At 37.8% G+C, this 9,373-nt stretch overlaps 1 protein-coding gene across 13 annotated transcripts in view; it reads left to right on the forward strand.

Moving 5' to 3' along the window:
• The first annotated feature begins 376 nt into the window (after nucleotides 1–376).
• The window catches only part of LOC128684792 (paired box protein Pax-5-like), a 463,405-nt gene continuing 454,408 nt past the window's right edge, over nucleotides 377–9,373 (forward strand). For 12 of the 13 annotated variants that reach the window (XM_070101246.1, XM_070101285.1, XM_070101288.1 and 9 more), the window contains exon 1: nucleotides 377–484. The gene's annotated coding sequence lies outside the window, so the exon portion shown is untranslated. The other variant, XM_070101253.1, reaches the window with a different exon arrangement.

Genomic DNA, 9,373 nt, shown 5'->3' on the forward strand with positions numbered 1-9,373 from the left:
TCTCACGTTAGCACCACGTAACCCCTCCGGCTACAATAACGTCACAGCCTACCTCATGGATTACCTTAAGCCCCCAATAATTCCAGTAAGTTCTTTAACCACTTTTAAATCTAAAAGTTTATGTGAATCAAGAGAGAACATACGAAAGACTGAAAATAACTTTAAAGACTATAAAAATAGCAGGGATTGTTTTGTGAGCGGACTTCTTAGGTAAGGGTGGCTGACGTAGTATCCGGTAAGCGTGACGGGTGTAAGAGGCAGGTCAGGGTGGGCGGGAGTGGGCGGGCCACTGAGGTGGGGGCGGTGCAGGCCAGGCGAAGGGGGCGGGCCAAGCAGCATACTCGAGGGCGGCCGTGGGGGCCCGCTCTCTTCCCACAGTTGAGTGGCAGCCGCTCGCTCGGCCAGTCGTGCGTTACAGTTGCTCTTGCAGCCACCACCAGACCGAACCTGCCCGTGTCCCAGTGCCTCAGTGGATAACTTGTTGGTAAGACTCCAACCTCTTGAAAAATCTTTCGTCCTTCTCAAGGAGCTGGGACGAGTCTTAAGACCACGATCCCCGGAGTCTCAAAAAGAAAGTAGAGAGATTTTAAATCTAGGAATCTGACTGAGTTGGATTATCAGTTGTTTGGTTCTCAGAGGTGGAAACTTATCCTGTGTGAAGGTTGGGTAGTCAACGAGAGATAATCCAGCTGTGGAACAGCTCTAGGTAAACATCAGTAGTGAGGCAGCACCAAGTGACCTCTCTCTCTCTCTCTCTCTCCACATTCCAGTGATCTGGGAGACTCGGTGCAATTTTCTATATGCCAGCTAACTCACCAGTGAACAAAGTGACTCGGTGTATTTTCTACCAAGCTTTTGGAAATATTTGCATCCTTCGAGGGACTCGCCGAAACTGCAAGTACAACTCCTCCTGTTGAGATTCTCTCCTCCTTCTCCAGCATTCAATAATAAATTCGCTAATGAAGTGGAAACTCATTGTATATTGCGTAGTATTCCTTTACCTGGATCGTTGTGTTGCGTTCCGTAACATCGGGAGGATGACGGAGTAAGTCGACTCTGGTGATTTCAACGAGCATACAAGGAGTTATCTCTCACACACGGCTATGACAGGATGATTCTCACGCTAAAATTACGCGGTATCATGTAGAATATTTGTAGATCATTGCAAGTTATATTTTACATTTCTTTGTAAAATTGCTTTTATTTCCAGAAATCAAATTTTATTTAACAAAATGCTCTTATTCAAGTTGTTAAAGATGTAATTTCGAACTAGCTTAATTCTGAGTGCACAGAAATCGCAATTTCTACATTTCGTTGAAAGAATATAAACGACGCTAAATATATATATATATATATATATATATATATATATATATATATATATATATATATATATATATATATACATGTTTAATTTCATTGAACTTAAGTGTTTTAGTCTATATGTTTAGTCATGAAGTACAAAATAATAGCGGAAGAAAGCTTAAATCTGCGTCAATAGTCTAAGAGCTTGTCTCTTCTATAGCGGCTACAGTAAGGTAAGAACCATCACCAACCTGTACTCACTCCATAAAACTCTATATTTGTAAACTTGTTGACAGCCATCTTTGGAAAAAACGAGGCCACTCATTGAAGTCCCCTGTCAAGTTAATATTCATAGTAACGTTCTATTGTATATCTACAATCTGATAAGAATTATTTATGGCCCTAACCCCAATATCGCCGATGCAAAAATGTTATAAGTCCTCCGCCAGCAGAGTTCTGGTTCTGATCAGCGGTCAGGGAAAAATATAAAGGAAATAAAAGAAACATTTGCTTAGGTCTAAATGTAGTAAGTTTAAATCAGTAGTAATAAAGGCCAGATACGAGGTATGAAGTGTACTGGGAGAGGAGTATAGTGACACTAGGCGAGCAGTGCTATTAGCCACTACTACAACACAGGGTGGGCGGAAGGGAAGGTATAATAAGTGTAAACTAGGGTTGAGTGGAGCCTCCCACCTGGCCAGTGGTCACGCCCCACCACAGTGGTCCCAGGACCAGGGAGGCAGGATTGGGCACTCACTCATTATAAACTCTACGGGAATTTATCATCCGTTCCTGACTACGGAGATCGTATTTGCTCCCAGAAAACACATTTTATTGCTCAGTTCTATGCGTGTAAGGAAAATTATATCGAATATTTCCTGATTCGCTGTTAATGTAAATCAATATCCGTGGACAGAACCGTCAAAACTTGAAGTTACATGTCACTGATAAAATGGTATGATAAGATAACGACTAATATCATAGATATCTCTTCATTTTGTTGTTTATACTGTCTTAATATACATTTGTTTCGAGCACCACTTACAAAAAAATATTAAAATGATTTACTGAAAGCCGCGTGCTTCTTAATATTTCCTACTTAGCGTACTTCACTTTTGTAAATGATTACAAAAGTTGAACCCACAAGAAAATATTCAAAATATTTATGCTAATTATAGTGTGTCACTTTTAGCTTGGTAGCGCAGTGCTCAAATGTGAAGCATTCCTACTCAGTGCTACTTGTCAAAACACAAAATTCACCCATCTAGTCATTACTAAATTTTCTTCTGCCTGCCTCCCGATAGATATTTATGCAGAGGAAGAGCGACATAGCATTTAAATGTCTGCGTACTTCCAGTCTTAAACCATCTGGGAAATGGAGAACATTTGCCTATGTAAAGGGTATCAGGGAGGTAGGGCTCGCCTGCTCTCGTTCCCCTAAATGTATTCAGCTATGATGACTTTGAAATTACCCTAGGTGAGCACGTGCCCAAGTCAGCTGTGTTGGTGTGTCGGTACACATCTGTCGTGTGCTGGACTCAACACCTCCACCCATCAATTACCTTCACTCCACAGACCGCCTTCACTTACCTGCATTATCTCTTCTTTATCCTAATATCAGTTATATTGCGTGTTCTCCGATGAAAATGCGCGAATAGTTAGTTATTACCCTCTTTGAGGTTTTCAAATGAACGAAATGAAGAGGAAAGTGAGGAAACATTATGAAGTGGGTGGGAGGTTGGTAACCGCAGGGGTAGGGACAATACCACCTGCCCGCCAGTGTGTCCGCTTCAATTAACCAGGCGGCCGCCCGCCCTAACGCCCCAGGTCTGAAGGAAGCCAGGGAGGAGAGGACGGGGTAAGGCTACCACCTCCTCCTCCTTCATCATACCATGTTATCCGTCTCATTTTCCCGATCATGTCTTCAGGAAAGGCTTCAATGAGAAGCTTGTGTCCAAGCAATTTGTTTGACGTCCCGCACAACCATTATCAAGAAATTGTATTATAATGAGATTATAATAATAATGGAATATGATTATCACATTCATGGGGAAAATGGTAAACCAGTAGGAGTCATACAACGGTTAGGGAGTCTGAGTCGGTTATGTTTATTCCAAGGAAGGAGAAGACAGTGCCATGTTTTTTTTTTTTTTAGATCACGAGCCTATTACCTGCATCTCGACACCCAAACAGAAGTTTCTTGCAGTAAATACGGGGAAGTTGTATGTAAACAAAATTTCTTAACAATGAGAGTTTGAAAACTTCGTGCATATGTATGGTAGAAGGCGCAAACCTTTATTATACATGACCTATTGCTCTCAGTAGAGACTTATAAAGCATTATAGAGCTTAATAAAGCTCTACACAGTGTCTACTTTTAGGCAATACCTGCCATACATCCATACATAGGATGTGAAAATTAAAAAGTTACACACTACCCTACTCATCATGTATAGAATATCAAGGAAACTGGTTGGAGCAGTGTTAGCAAGTGTAGGTAATCATCAGACAACGCAAGTAATAATGATGAACCCAAATAATTAAGTCCTTCCTCCTCTCTGTCCCCCTCCATCCCCCTGTCTTGCACAGCACTTCCGCTGCTGTGGCCATACAGTCCTGCCATCCCTCACACTCCTACTCTCCGCCTGGAACTACACTCGTGTCCGGCTGCCTTGTAATGTACTTAGGAATTCCTTGTTCTCTGTCTGGAAAATAGTGTTTAATCTATTGTTAGAGCCTGGAATATAGTACTGAATCCCTTGTCCTCTGCCTGGAATATTGTATTCATTCTCATGAATTGTGTATAGAATACAGTGCTGAATCTTTTGTCCTCTGTCTGGAATTTTATATTCGGTCTCATGTAGTGTGTAAAGAATAGTGTTAAATCCCTCGTCCTCTTTCTGGAATATAGCATTAAAGCGTATGTCTTGTCTGGAACATAGTGCTCAGTATCTAGTCGTCTCTGGAATGCAGTGTTCACTTCTGTGTCCTGTCTAAAATATAATATTGAATTTCTTGTCAGAGTGGAATATAATGCTGACTCTCTTCTCCTATGTCTGGAATATAGTGCTGAATCCTTTGTTAGAGTTTGGAATATATTGTTCAGTCCCTTGTATTACATCTGGAACGTAGTGCTGATCCTTTGTTAGAGTTTGGAATATAGTGTTCAGTCCCTTGTATTACATCTGGAACGTAGTGCTGATCCTTTGTTAGAGTTTGGAATATAGTGTTCAGTCCCTTGTATTACATCTGGAACGTAGTGCTGAATCCTTTGTTAGAGTTTGGAATATAGTGTTCAGTCCCTTGTATTATCTGGAATATAGTGCTGAATCCCTTGTATTATATCTGGAATATAGTGTTGAATCCCTTGTATTATATCTGGAATATAGCGCCGAATCCCTTGTATTATATCTGGAATATAGTGCTGAATCCCTTGTATTATATCTGGAAGATAGTGTTGAATCCCTTGTAATATATCTGGAATATTGTGTTGAATCCCTTGTACTATCTGGAATATAGTGCTGAGTCCTTTGTATAATATCTGGAATATAGTGCTGAGTCCCTTGTATTATATCTGGAATATAGTATTGAATCCCTTGTGTTATATCTGGAATATAGTGTTGAATCCCTTGTATTATTTGGAATACAGTGCTGAATCCCTTGTAATGTATCTGGAATATAGTGTTGAATCCCTTGTATTATTTGGAATACAGTGCTGAATCCCTTGTAATGTATCTGGAATATTGTGCTGAATCCCTTGTATTATATCTGGAATATTGTGCTGAATCCTTTGTATTATATCTGGAATACAGTGTTTTGTTCCATGTATTACTTCTGGAATGTATGCAGCGCTGAATCCTTTATATTATATCTGGAATATAGTGTTGAATTCATTGAATACTATCTGGAACACAGTGCTAAATCCCTTGTCCTCTGAGTGTGGAATACAGTATTGAATCCACCTTCCTATGAAAGGAAACAATACACAATCTGTTATCTTGGGTGATCCCGAGTTTCAGAGTGCTTCTCTGCTTCATTTACTGCAACTTGTTATTGCGATCAATGAAAAATTCACCCTTTCATTGTAATATTCTACTCTATGCTGATTTATTTATTCGTTAATACTGAGCTAGACGCTTGGTTAATGTCTTTGGGGTGTTGGTGAAGCACACCTCCACACATACATACACACACACACACACACACACACACACACACACACACACACACACACACACACACACACACACATACACAAACATACATACACACACACACACACACATACACAAACATACATACACACACACACACACACACACACATACACAAACATACATACACACACACACACACACACACACACACACACACACACACAATCACACACACATACACAAACATACATACACACACACACACACACACACACACACACACACATACACAAACATACATGCACACACATACACACACACACACGCACACACACACACACACCCCCACACACACACACACACACACACACACACACACACACACACACACACACACACACACACACACACACACACACACACACAAACATACATACACACACATACACACACACACACACACACACCCACACACACCCCCACACACACACACACACACACACATACCCCCACACACACACACACACACACACATACACACACACACACACACACACACACACACACATACACAAACATACATACACACACACACACACACACACACACACACACACACACACACACACACACACACACACACACACACACACACACACACACACACACACACACACACACACACACACACACACACACTCACATACACCTTCGCCTTAAATAGTGGACCTGGAATCTGACATTAAAGATCACAGACTTTTCAAACATGCAAAATAAAACAGGAGGAGGAAAAAAAATAAACACAAGGGCAAAGTAATTCCTATGAGTTAGCGAAAAAGTACGTGAACGTAAGCTTCTTTTTATTTTGAGACCAGAAAAATGTATATGGAAGCAAAGTACAAATTATGTGGAAAAAGATCTTATAAACGAGAGTAAGATTAAGATGGAAATCTTAATTGAAGATTGTAACTTAAGTGTAAGTTATGTGTAATGATATAACTATATAACCCCTACAGTTTTAGCGCTTCTTATGAATGCGGTAGTAACGAATGTGGTTAAAATGTGGTTAAATTGTGGCATAGTGCATCTGGATGCACTATGATGCACTATGCATTATGCACTATGATGCACTATGACTCCTGGCATAGTGCATCTGGATGCACTATGCCAGGAGTCAGGTCCTCGCTGTATTCCTACCGTGAAGCCAAGAGTCGGGTCCTCGATATGTTGTTGCCACACCTTGCTATATATCGATCTCCTTTACATACTTGCATTTTGGAGCTAGGGTGCAGGTCACAAATATGCTCACCCTAAAGCCAGGAGTCAGGTCTTAAATATATTCGCTATAAAGCCACGAGTCAGATAAGTGTATTCACTGTTAAGCTAAAAGTCAGGTTATAAATATGCTTACAAGGTGAGGCTATAGGCGTCAGGTCCGACATATACTCTGACCGCAAAGTCGAGCGGCATTATGCCTACTAGAGAGCCGGGAGTCAGGTCCTAAATGCTAGTCCAGCTCTGCTCCTGAAATGCTTATAGTAACGTCAGTCGTCAGTGTGTTGGTAGACGGTGTTCACTCTCATGCATACGACGTCCTGGATAATGCTTAGAGGAACTGATGATCATCTACTCTAGCTGGAGGTAATTGAAGACTATTTCCATCACCTAGCTAGGAGGATTTAGAACCATCTCTATTCCCTAGCTAGGAGGATTTAGAACCATCTCCATTCCCTAGCTAGAAGGATTTAGAACTATCTCAGTTCTCTAGCAAATATGATTCAGTAGCTTCTCCTCTTTAACTAATGGGTCAGTTCCCCTGTTTTCTAATATCATGTTCATTTTTCCCCTATAATCTACCTTGTCCATAATTACTGCCGCATCTGTTTTGTCTGCTTTCGTAAGGTGGAAGTCTAGGATCTTTCCTTAATGGTATAACTTAACAAATCTTCGAGGACAATTGGGTTGCACAGGTCTGAGCTTTGCTTAGACCTGTGCAACCCAAGGGAAGCCTTCACGAGGATAAGGGAAACCTCCCTGCTGACACCATTGTAAATTTCTTAATGTTACCCGAATAGTATTTATTTTAATCAAAAGTTTCTTCCATACTCGTATGGAGACCCTTATTCCGTATACTGAAATATATGTTAGTTTGTATAATGAAGTATAGTTCTGTTGTCTTGTAAATCTTAGTATGAATTTATGTGTATGATGAAGTATACTTTTGTTATTCTGTAGAGGATAGCATACTTTTTAGTATATGATGAACTATACGAGTTTATCCCTAGAGCATACTTTTGTGAGTATAATGAAGTATAGTTTTGTTATCTTGTATAACTACATATGCATTTTTTTATCTTGTATAACGACATATACATTTTGTATAAATAATGAAGTATACTTTTTTTATCCTATATAGCAAAGTATACTTTTGTTATCTTATATAGCAAAGTATACTTTTGTTATCCTATTTAGCAAAGTATTCTTTTGTTATCCTATATGGCAAAGTATACTTATGCATGTACAACGAAGTACACTTTGGTATGCACACTGAAGCATACTTTTGCTATATATACCTTCGGTATAAATAATAAAGTATAATTATGTTATCCTATATAACATATTATAGTTGTGTCATCCAGCACAGCAGAGTATACTTTCTGTTGTTATCCTGTATAGAGGAGTATACTTTTCATACATAATGAATTATACATACTGTTACCCTATATAGTTCAGTATACTTTACACCAGAGATTCACTATGTGTGTGTGTGTGTGTGTGTGTGTGTGTGTGTGTGTGTGTGTGTGTGCGTACTGTGGGCTGATAGATACATCTACTTAAATGTACTGAGTAATAGATACATCTACTTGAATATGGTATGTCATATATGTTATCTATTTTAATATAATGGTGGATAAATAACATCTACCTGAATATAATGAATTATAGATATTATCTACTTGAATATAATGCCTTATAAATCATATATACTTAAATATAACGAGTTATAGATAACATCTACCTAAATATAATGTGTCATACAAAATATCTACCTGAATTTAGTGAGTTACAGATAACATATACTAGAAAATAATAAGTTATAGATAACATACACTAGAATATAATGAGCTTTATATAACATTTACTAGAATGTAATGAGTTATAGATAACATCTACCTTAGTATAATGAGCTATAAATAACATATACCTTAATATAATGAGTTTTAAATAACATCTATCTGAATATAATGCGGTATAGATAACATGTACCATAATATAATGAGTTATAGATAACATCTACCTTAGTATAATGAGCTATAAATAACATATACCTTAGTATAATGAGTTTTAAATAACATCTATCTGAATATAATACGTTATAGATAACATGTACCATAATATAATGAGTTATAGATAACATCTACCTTAGTATAATGAGCTATAAATAACATATACCTTAATATAATGAGTTTTAAATAACATCTATCTGAATATAATACGTTATAGATAACATGTACCATAATATAATGAGTTATAGATAACATCTACCTTAGTATAATGAGCTATAAATAACATATACCTTAATATAATGAGTTTTAAATAACATCTATCTGAATATAATACGTTATAGATAACATGTACCATAATATAATGAGTTATAGATAACATCTACCTTAGTAAAATGAGCTATAAATAACATATACCTTAATATAATGAGTTTTAAATAACATCTATCTGAATATAATACGTTATAGATAACATGTACCATAATATAATGAGTTATAGATAACATCTACCTTAGTATAATGAGCTATAAATAACATATACCTTAATATAATGAGTTTTAAATAACATCTATCTGAATATAATACGTTATAGATAACATGTACCATAATATAATGAGTTATAGATAAC

The sequence above is a fragment of the Cherax quadricarinatus genome, chromosome 5 (genome assembly GCF_038502225.1).
Source record: "Cherax quadricarinatus isolate ZL_2023a chromosome 5, ASM3850222v1, whole genome shotgun sequence".
Lineage (NCBI taxonomy): Eukaryota > Metazoa > Arthropoda > Malacostraca > Decapoda > Parastacidae > Cherax > Cherax quadricarinatus.